A 12,301-nucleotide genomic window follows, 5' to 3' on the forward strand; every position below is an offset into this window, starting at 1 on the left:
CTTAGGAATGTTTTGTTTCTAGATAGCCCCTGGGTTTATCAAGATAAATTGGGCAAGTTATAATTAGCAAGGGTTGTTTAATTTGAGAATGCAGTATTATAAGTTAAAGAATTAAAGAGAAGTATTTTAAAAAGGAAATGCTCAAAATTATTTAAAAAAGTTATCATCAACACACCATCAATATCTGTGATGACCTGCGAGTGCATATTAATTATTCCTTATATGAAAGGTTATCGCTTCGAGGAAAACCAACAATTATTTCCGCAACCCGGTCACAAAGAAGAGCAAAAAATTCACTTAATTGTGCTTCGTCAGTGTATACAGTGCTGAATTGTAGTTAAATACAAAATAAAACCGCATTCGTCATAGTAAAAAAAGAATTAATAACTTCCTTTTGGACACAGTGGGATGTGACTGTAGAGATTTACAGAGCCATTTTAAAAAACGTACATACAGTCTTCGAACCCGGAAAGAAATGTCAGGTGCGTCCAAAAAAAAATAAGGTGCGTCCAAGGAAACCGGATTTTGTCCTATGATAAATGAAATATACTGTGAGTGTTGTGACAACTACACTAGATGACGCCCGCAACCCTGTTGCGCCAAAACTCGTCTATCGCGCGAGAACCGTACATTTTTCCGGGATAAAAAGTATCCTATGTCCCCTTTCCCAAGACTCTAAATATCTATATACCAAAATTCAGCTAAATCGGTTCAGCGGTTTGGGCGTGAAGAAGTAACAGACAGGCAGACACACATTCGCGTTTATAATATTAAGTATGGATGTTATCAATATGCTAATAATTATGGTGTAATTTGGTCGGGCTGAGTTAAGACTTAGGGCTAGGATTGGTATCTACCTACGAGTATAATTCAATTTTTTCGATTGTACGGACGTATCCTTCTGAAATGTGACGGTCTCCGTCACCGTCACAGTAATTACCATATAGCGTATAGGTTCTCTTCATATTTAACCTAAGCTTAAGAATCTACATATTTATCAAATCCGGTATTTTTCTCTTAGAAAATTGTTTTTCTACATCACAAGACTAATGACACCAAATTTATCAGTAGAGGCTTTCTTAAACTATTTACTGTTAAATAGTTACATGACAAAATCTTACAAGAATAATAAACTGTGTGTAATCATGAAATAATGTCTCATTTGCATATAAGATTCATAATGCCACTGAAATTATCTTTTAATTCTTTTGTTTCAACTTTATAATTCTCTATCTTTGTCATTGGAATTTGGATTTGGAATACAATGATTGTCATGCCATGCAGAAAATGTGCCCGCTTACAAAAAAAAATACGCTACTTACGTATAAAGACGTTATACTTAAAACGATGTTTTGTCTTTGTCTTTCAATCAATTATCAAACGATCAATCAATTTTAGACGTGGGAGAGCCATGCTTCGGCACGAATAGGCCGGCTCGACCGGAGAAATACCACGTTCTCACAGAAAACCGGCCTGAAACAGCGCTTGCACTGTGTTTCGCCGAGTGAGTGAGTTTACCGGAGGCCCAATCCCCTACCCTATTCCCTTACCTACCCTCCCCTATTCCCTTCCCTTCCCTTCCCATCCCTACCCTCCCCTATTACCCTATTTCCTCTTAAAAGGCCGGCAACGCACCTGCAGCTCTTCTGATGTTGCTAGTGTCCATGGGCGACGTAAGTTGCTTTCCATCAGGTGACCCGTTTGCTCGTTTGCCCCCTTATTTCATTTAAAAAAAACTATCTTTTATCTTTGTCTTTCAATTTCTACATATTAGACAAAGACTAAACATTGTGTAACTATCGTAGCTGATATGACATGAGCTGATAAACATTAGATCTATTTATTAGCAAAGCAGCAAACTTTTGAGGCTTCAAATCAACAAATATTTCACCAAGATAATACCTTACACGCGTCTGTTATAGTTTATAATGACTTGTAGCAATTAAAGCTTTTTCTGAATGAAAAAATTACAATTAGTGCAATTACTGTTTTATTACATTGTCTTGTATTTATTTCCTTTGTAAGCACATAGTAAAAACAGAGCCTGTAGCCAAGACCTTTTCTTAATTGCTTCTATAATCGCCGATGTAAATGTATGGAATTGACACTGGACGAGTCGAACCTCGAACGTCAACTTCATACTCGTTATAACGAAAGCTTATGTCAATTCCATACATTTTGATTTGCGACTCTATAAAGAAGTGAAAAAGAAAATGTCTTGGCTAAAGGGCCGGTTTAACTAATTAGTTATCTCTTAGGATTCACTATTTACTATATCTTTACGTTTTCTTTATGACCGTGTATGAAAAATTCAAAAATAACTTCGTTGTGCTCCAAAGTTTGTGCTCGTAACTTTTAGAATCCATTGATCATGATTTCTGCAACCTTCAAGACTCAAGTGCTATTAAAAACGATTAAAACATTTTGAGCTTGTGTGGGCTGCTTTGTTTTTAATTTACATATGACTTGTAATGAATTAAATTTAATTGAAACCATAGACTAGAAACAAAAGGATTGGGCAACCAGGGTTTTGATGGGAACGCATTATGCCCACACAGGTGTAGCAACCTGTTATGGTTTGATAAATTACACCGTCTGTCTGTGCCACTATGTGGCTTTGTTTCGTACACACGTAGGCAACATTGTACCATAATTTGAGCTCTGTAATTTAGACGTTGCAAAAACGTCTTTGCAAATGATCTTCCAAAGTCAAAGTAAAAGAAATCGAGTGCTACGGGATAATCACTAAAAATAAGAATGGAAAACGTATTTCTATGCATTCAAAATTTATTTAATTTTTAGGTCTTAGTTTTCCTTTTCATGTCAATAATCAATATCTAAAAACATATTTTAAGTAAAGTACTCGTATAATATAAAACTTCTCGAAAAATATTTTCAGCAAAGGAAAATGAAACTATTCTTTCAATGTCTGTCCAGAATTTAATTAATATTTTTAAAAAGTATCTAAATCAACGCGTGTTGTTCTTGATTTATAGTGTATCTGTAAGGCATTTACTAATTGTGAATAACTTTACTTATACTCCGTAACGTTATTTACTCACGAAATATTGTTCATTTAATTTAGAGCAATTTATTTATAAATGGTTCATTTGGTTTTGAAACAGTTTTTGATTGGTTAATATTTTGACGTTAGCCAATCAAAAGCGCAAGACAATAGATAAACTTGAACCAAACCCTTATAAACCAGGCGTTAGTTACAGTATAATAATTATCTAGATGTATATTAATTAATGTCATATTTTCAGTTAAAACTTTAGTTCTTTTCATTCATCTGGGCTTAATAGAAATCATGTTATCGCTTTCGTTCTACGTATTTATGAAAGAAAAGGCTTGATTTATTTTCATGGACGCTCTCAGGAAATTGCGCCCGTAAAACGCGCCCTTTTATAAACCATAATTGAGTACATTTAAATATTATCTGTAATTAGATCAAAGATCTATTTTATGTGTTTATTGAAGGTCTATATGATCTGGCTCGATACCGTTTAAAATTGGTGGCCGGTGAATTGCCGCCATGATTAAAAATGGATTTTTACTTCCGGCGGCGCGTTTTGACTTCCGCATCCTTTATGGAATAATTTATGGATACCATATTAAGACTATAATGGGTTCTGTTTTCAGAAATTAAAAAGCTTTAACATTGTCCATACTAATATTATAAATGAAGAGATACGTCTATCTGTATGTTTGTAATCCTTTATCGATTCTTGAAATTTAGTATTAGCATAAGTATTTGTGGAAAAGACTATGGGATCATTTTGTCGCGGAAAAATATACGGTTACCGCGATACCAATGTCTGCACAATGTTGTAAAATCTAGTTATTTATATTCTGCAGGTGACATAAGCTATCTAGCACGATACAGTACATAAAGATATACGGTACCTTACATAATCTGCCCTGGTTTACTTCGAGTGTTGTCTGACGACTAAATTAATACCAGGTAGGCGAAACACCTCATTTTATATTAATAAGAAGTCGTTTATTTCTATTTTAGGCTTTACTAAGCAGGCTTTATTCAATATTATTTATACTTACTTATTTATAGATACTTGTAATTTTATAGTCGTAAAACAGAAATTTACTGTTTAGCTCTAACTTCCTTTGTCAATTACAATAATAATGTTTTTCAGTACAATAAATAATTATATTGTAAGTTTATTTCCGTAAAATCATTAAAACTAAATTAATGTAAGGAAATGCTCCGAGGAAAATTTTCTTTCATATTTATTTCAAAGGTCAAAGACTCTGTTCTCACATGACATAATATATTGTATAGACACACGCATAGAGATCATCTCACGCGACCGACCATGTTTTGCTCTGTCATATTGTTATTCAGCATTATCCACGCATTAACCATCTGATCCAACATAATAATATATGATATACTCGTATCTTAGATAAATACATAATATAGTAGACTATCTTTGAGCTTGATCGACACACACACACACACATACACACACACAGTAGTGCGTTTCAGAGAACCTGCAGTAGCAAAGAAATGTATAATGTTGCGCACAAATAAAACTTGAGTCGGTGTTGAACGAATTTAAACCCGGCTAAGTTTACTATGCTGTATGATATTTATACAGCGTTTTAGGGTCTAAATACACATGCTATCGTGCAATCTTAGGAATGCTTTAGCGGTTGAGTTTTATTTTTTCGAATGCAGATCTGCATAAACTTAAACAGATAAACAGATTTATGCAATCCTCTAGCTATTTACATTCACTCCTTCGGGCACTTGTAACTATGTATGTAATAAAATCTTGGAATGTTATTAAATAAAAGTTTAAAAAACAATAAAGTTCCTAATTTAACCCAGTATTCTGGCCCGTGCTCATAAGATCTAGAATCGACGCTATACTATTAATTACTTCTGAAATAGACGCCTTATTGAAATGTTGGGATGTCATTATACGTTACTCTTGATCTAGCGACACACCAGTGGAACATGACGTCGGATTGAGCACTGGCCAGTATACTGGGATTTATTTCGGAACATACAATATAAGTTAATGGTCACATGGCCATCGTCCAGCTCACAGCAGTAAAGTGTACGCTTAAACGAGCGCAACAAATGTTTTTCCGGCCGTCCGGTTCCGCGACATGCGAGCGTGAAAGTTCCACGTAACAGCGCGAAAAACCGCGCGAGCAGACACTATAACAACGATGTTCTATTGTAGATAAATTATATTATGTATTTTATATTATACGAGTATATTTAAATTATATTACAAAAGTATTACTAATAGTTTTGCTCTTCGTTCCAATTGAATTTCATGTATTTGCTGCTTTATTTGACTGTGCATTGAATAAGTGCATTAATAAAAAGGGAGGTTTATATTCTATCAAAATGTTTTTAAGTAAATATTATCTTTAATATTATCCACAATGTATACAAACGTATTAGGAATGCAATGGCGTTTCATCCTAAACTCTACAGTCGCTTCACTTTGAAAAATGTACTTTAAGAAATTTTCAAAAAACTAATACCAATATTTATGAATCCAATGCATTAAAATTTTTAATGTTTAATCTACCACAATACATCTATGAACTTGAGTATACATTACGTAACTATAACAAGGTTACTTTGGGCGATCGGTAGGCAAACCTCAATGAATGCACGCAATTTTTGTGCCTTACTTTTATTTGCTTACGCAACATTTGTGTATGTCGGTTTGTAGGCTATTGCCATGTTTAAGTAAACTTTAATTAGTCGGAAAATTAAATATGTAAAAATATTATTGAACAATAACTTTTTGAAATTATAAAAAAGAAGATAAGATTCCTTTTCATATTTTGTAAAATGAAATTAAAATTGCGCATTTCTTAATTATTTTCTAAATTAATGAAACACAAACTTATTGCTTTAAACATCATAAGTCATACAGATACAAGAAATAATTAATCATTTATGTAAGTCGTTAAATAAATATCAATAATAATTAATTAAATGTCTCAAGGTCTTAGCCCACTGTTTACAAGGTTTAGTACTCAGAAGTTAGTACGTAGCACTCGCATTTTATGTCATTTAGCGCATATCAGCACAGATAGTAAACAGGCAATAAAAGTAATTTCATCAGTAATTTCATGCATCAGTTCCGTCCATTAGTCTGAGACTGACGCCAGAATTATGGCTGAAAAATACAATATACCTAATAAAAAAAATATCAGTCCGTCAATCAACCGGTTAGACGATCATTCTCCTATCATTCCTGACCAAACTGATGGACTGAACTGACTCCAGACTGACCGTATAACCCTAGTTTAAGATCTAACATGTACTGCCGACAGATATAATAATGCGCTTTTATACCTTACTGCTTTTATTACTCGGCATTAAAGTTACAAAGAGATACACCGAATGCTACTAAGATCTCCTCAAAGCGAGCCGCGTTTGGACATTTGATAAAATATGCGAGATTTCATATCTGTACTTAGGTACATACTGTGACCCAGGGTAAGTGGACCATTATACATATCGCGGATCTGTTCAAAAGACTATTTTGTAATACGTAGAGTATGTTTTTGTGTGTAAAATTGACTTGTACCTTCCTACTAATCAACATATGATGAGTTTAAAGTCGTCGCTTGTCTTTGTCTGACATATTGGAAAATTCATGTAACAGACAAAGAAAGCGGACCTCGAATAGATTTATATAAAGTCAACTAGCTGTCCCGGCAATGTTGTTTTGCCATATATTTTTTTTTGTATGAAAAATAGATGTTGGCCGATTCTCAGACCTACTCAACATGCTCACAAAATTTCATGAGAATCGGTCAAGCCGTTTCGGAGGAGTATGGCAACGAAAACTGTGACACGAGAATTTTATATATTAGATATCCTTGTTTTTAATGGTTCTTAACTCTTCTTAGATTATACTATACTAGAAAGGTGTCGACAAGCCCAAATAAAAGTAAAACAGCATATTATCGTTATTTCAAGCTAGCTAGCAAGACAGCCCGCGATAGAAGGGACATTCTAACTATAAGAATCGGGGCCCAGATAGTAAATTGCGAAATTTCCTGATAATGGTCAGGTAAAATGTGGTAAATTGAGGGAATCATTAGCCGTTTGCCACTTAACGTTCTGTATTGCCTTTTTCGGAAAATATCTAGCAGACTTATTAAGATGGTTACTTTAATTGACTGAAGTTATTTTACTCACAATTTAATTAATGACTATCGTACATATTATATTATTATTATTTTTAATACTGTCCTTAAGTTATGAAAAGTTGAAGTTTGAAAAAAAAACGATTAGCAAAATTTTGTCTATATTGTCTATTCTGCTTTATACATACAACTAGCTGTCCCGGCAAACGTTGTTTTGCCATAATAACTCCCACACCAGTTTCGGTGACGGTGGCCGGTTTCATTAAAACCAGGCCAGTCTAGTGTTTTGCCATATAAAGTATTTCGCCCATATTATTTTATTGAAGTGACTAAATAAGTATATTACCATGGCAACATCCATCGCTATATCGTCGCACAAACAATGGTCGCCGTCAGTCTCGAGTTGTAATAATTTACTATAACGCTAACGCAGGTGGAGCAGGAGCATTAGAGATAGATAATATAATACTTAGTTCACGATTACCTTTAACCCACTGCCACTGGTAAATAAGGGTACATAATGTTATATTATGACGACCTCTGTGGCTCAGTTGGTGGGCTTTTGGTAGCTCAAGCCGGGGGTCGCGGGTACGAATCCCGCCAAGGGCACAAAAAGTTTTCAAAGTTCCTGGGTCATGAATGGTGTATTAAATGTGTGTATAATATAATAAAAATCTTAAATATATTATGTATAGTATAAAAGTATATATATATATATATATATATATATATATATATATATATATATATATATATATATATATATATATACACAAGTTAGCACGGGGCCAGACTGACGCGGTGTGAAGCGTCCATAGATATTATTATTATAGTTAACAAAATATTGTTAAAAATATTGTATAAAATATCATTGATAATTTAATTATTATAATATTATTATGTACATATAATTAGTTATTCCTCTTAAATATCGGAATAGCTGTGGCAAATATTCATTACTTTATTTAAATTAAATTAAAATTTAAAATAATTAAATTGTGACTATTAGCCATTAGGATACAGATAGGAAATTTCGTTTATGTTTCAAGGATATTAATTTAATTTAACATAACTTTAAATTTAACAGTTTGTAAATATATTACACGACATAATTTAGTTTAAGTATTAATGTAAATCTTATGCAATAAATAATTAATAATAGGGAATAAAAAGAAGCCCATGTAGGCAATATTATTGAATCTAGACTAATAAAGACCATTTTTGATCAGTTGCTAATCAAAAATATTATCTAACCGGAGATAACAAAATGAACTGGCAAATGACCTGTTCAATAACAAACAAGTGGCTACACAATAGAGAATACAATAAAAGCAAAACTGATACAATTGCGACCAAAAAACTATATTCCCTGTCGTGAGAAAAAACCTTACGTAACGCGCACGAGTCGTTGATATCTTTTCTACCGCACAACTGATCGATCGATTTCTTGCGATGGAAATTATTATTTTTTTTATTTACCATTTTATTATGTGAAGAGACTAGTTTTTTATTCGAGTTTGGAATAAAATAATGAGAATATTAATTTTATTACTTTTTTTCTTGTGCGGCGAATTATAAGTTTTATTTCGATTAAAATTTGTGTATAATAATATAATAAAAATATTGTTATACTTATATTATACTATCTACAGATCTGTTGTCTAAAGCTTTTTCAGATTCGGAGTCTGATACGAATTTTAAGCTTACGTTTTTGGGCTTGATTTTAAAATCGAGATTAGAACAAATAAATTGCAGCCTTGTCGGCAATAATGGGTGCGATTTATTAAGGATACGCAGTTTTTGGACTTGATATTAATACATTTATCCTTGTAACGCCTATATTTAAATATATTCTACTGAAAAATATAAATTACCTTATTGTTCTTTTGAATAAATTGTTGAATAAATTAGCTATAATTGTTATAATTGTGAAGATTTTTTGCGTTTATAGCCAAAACTTATTAGCAATTTGCATAAACGTTTTTGGGAAGTAATATTTAGTAAATATTTTAAAGGACGAAAAGTTGATACTGAAGGTTTTTTTTAATTCATTAAAGGTTTATATCGTAAATTATTTGTTGCAATTGTGTAGCTACCGGCAACAATTCTTCTTCGTGTTTCCATTATTTAATCTCTGAATTAAATTAATAAAAACAAACATACATCGCTCCTAAGAAAACATTATTAATATAACCATAAATAAATGGTTCTTCGAACTCGTTTTCATTTGGGAAATAGAAAAAGAAATTATACATTCTCACACAAGCACGCTATGCCGTGATGCAACAGAATTAACTCGATTATACTCCACAGCCAACATCTCGTTCTGAACAAATTTAATCTTAGCCTAAAAATATTTTTTACTTACTTTATACGAATAAAAAAATAAGAAAGCAGTACTATACTACACTATAGTTTTGGCTTCTTTTTTTTTTATTTTATACTACAAAAATGCTATTATTTACTTTAATAGCATTTCTAGTAGTTTCATCAAAAATCTAAGCTACCAATAATAACGAAATGGTTCCCAGCGACGGGGTAGATTACCCTACGTTTACACAAAAAAAATATTTTTCCGATTTTCACTCACCGTAAAGGGAGACGACGTAGTGCAAATCCTTTTTTTTAACAGGCAACACCTTCGTCACTACCGAATTCGTTGCGGTTCGGATATAGTCTGTACGCGTGCGACGGCGCTGCCCACGACGCGTCGACTGAGCAACTGAAACTTGAAAGCGAGGACCGATGACCGCTGCGTTATTATAAACAGCATACAGTTTCCGAGCTTTTGACAAACCCGTTTCAGTGTCTTTGACATTTGGCTAGGATTCGGGGATCCTTGGGAATATAATTTGGCGACAGGATCCGTACAAAAGTTTGTGGAAGTACAAACTATGCTAGCTAATATCATAAATGCGAAAATGTGTCGGTCTGTAAGTACCTTAAACTGCCTTTCGCGCTCTAACCGTTGAACCAATATTGGTGAAATTTGATATACTGAATGAGGTGAAAACATAAAGTTAATATTTAACTGTAACTTTAACTATAACTTTAATTTTAACTACAATGCAAAATGTCAAATCTTTGGTTAAAGTCAAAAATGAACGCCATTTGAGCTCGACAACGCTTTGAATGAAAGTGGTGAAAAAAGGAACTAACGCTGTCAACATACAAAAACGCCATTTTTGACAGTTCTCCTTTAACAGCAGCGTCCCCGCCTACGTTCATTTCAAGCCTTGTCGGACCAGCTGTCATCTGTCAAATTCTGTGGTTAAAGTTAAGTTTAAAGTTAAAGTTAGCCTTAGCTATAACCATAACTTTAACTTTAACCACGCCTCTGGTGCAACCCACCCTAAGTGGCCGGGCAAGGACATAAAGTAGTTTTAATTTCATAAAAATGTACAGTCAGCACCTGATGAATCAGTGCGCTATGATCGTAGCAAGCAAAACTTGATACAGTTTGATGGTTTTCAGAAACATGTTAGGTATTATGACAAAAATGTAAACACAACGGCTGCAAAATTACTAAAATTAGAATTATAAAAAAACCATTTGCAAAAAGCAGCTCGTATCTAATTTCAATGTTCTCAAACTGTTAAAATATTTCGGGGAGCGTGAAAGTTTGAAATTCGATATTTTTGATCCGAACAGTTCAATGATCGTTTATAATTAAAAAAAACCTCATAAATATGGAAATATATCTAGCGTTTATTTATTTTAAAATAAAATTCTAAACTAATAAATAAAATGTGATTGCTAAATTCGAACTTCCAAACAATATTTTTTATTAGTTTGCTTTAGTAGCGGATGTCATAGCCGTTATGTTAATTGCAAACATAATAATATATCAAATTGTATAACTGTATGCTAACGGCACTATGATATTATATTAAAAGTATGCAAACTTGAAGTAACAAGTTTTTTCTTAATAACAAAACTAAAGCCCAACCGAAAATTGATGAGTTCAATAAGAATTCATCAATTTTCGGTTGGGCTTTAGTTTTGTATGAAATTTTGTACATAATTTTTACTGTAATATACTGATTATTTTCAGAAGGACTGGAAATTGAAATTCAACTTGTGCTTGCTCTTAGTATTTACATTAAAGTAAAATATATACTTATAAATGATATACTTAGGTATATCTACCATATATTATCAAACTAGGCCCTGGGCCTTTTTTTTCTATAAAAAATAATGAAAATTATATTTGTTGAAACTACTGGTAGTTCATACTTATCTTGTTTTTTATCGAAAAATAAACTGTACTGCAGATCTCAGTATGTTGTTCAAACAATATACCAAAGTACTTAATATCCTAATAGAGAATTCCGAATATAGAACTCCTTAATCTCTACATTCCATTGTGAAACTGATACTTCGTTATTGTGTTACAATATATTTGTGATCGAATCTATATTTTGCAATGTCGTTTAACTCGTAACAAACCGGCTGAAATAATCTTCTCAGTTCTCAGGACTTATACGGACCTCATAATCTATATATAATAAAAAACTCAAAGGTGACTGACTGACATGGTGATCTATCAACGCACAGCCCAAACCACTGGACCGATCGGGCTGAAATTTGGGATGCAGGTAGATATTATGACGTAGGCATCCGCTAAGAAAGGATTTTGATCAACTCTACCCCCAAAGGGTTAAAATAGGGGATGAAAGTTTGTATATAATAATACTTCTTAACGCGAGCGAAGCCGCGGGCAGAAGCTCGTATATTATAACACGCAAACCCTCACGCCAAAATATTGTTAAATTCGCCAACTATAATTTTACAAGTTCGCGTCAATCCTAGTACTTTATTTTTCAAAATATCGTCTCCGTGCAGAAATACGAATAACGAAAGAGATAATAACGATATTAAGGTTAAAGCCATGGATTAGAATGGCCCAGGCAAACGTGGCTCTTATTATATAGGTGTTCTCTAGTCTCTACCTATAGAGCCTTTAAAACATAATATTTCTCCATTGTTATGCATTTACAGTTGCATTACTAATCCGTTAAACTTCACTAACACCTATTTCGGAGTGTCTGTATTAAATGATTGTATTAATCATCTAAGATACGAGCCGTGGGAACCGTGTAATTTCCCAACGACTCCTCGAAGATTTCCGTTTAGAAAGGACTCTATTATA

General features: G+C 33.0%; 1 protein-coding gene across 2 annotated transcripts in view; it reads right to left on the reverse strand.

The window, feature by feature from the left end:
* The window catches only part of LOC121726535 (alpha-N-acetylgalactosaminidase), a 53,070-nt gene extending 43,207 nt beyond the window's left edge, over window positions 1-9,863 (reverse strand). For both annotated transcript variants that reach the window (XM_042113938.1, XM_042113937.1), the window contains exon 1: window positions 9,740-9,863. The gene's annotated coding sequence lies outside the window, so the exon portion shown is untranslated. The remainder of the gene's footprint in view (window positions 1-9,739) is intronic.
* Window positions 9,864-12,301: the final 2,438 nt, after the last annotated feature.

This window comes from Aricia agestis, chromosome 4 (genome assembly GCF_905147365.1).
Source record: "Aricia agestis chromosome 4, ilAriAges1.1, whole genome shotgun sequence".
In the NCBI taxonomy this organism is placed as follows: domain Eukaryota; kingdom Metazoa; phylum Arthropoda; class Insecta; order Lepidoptera; family Lycaenidae; genus Aricia; species Aricia agestis.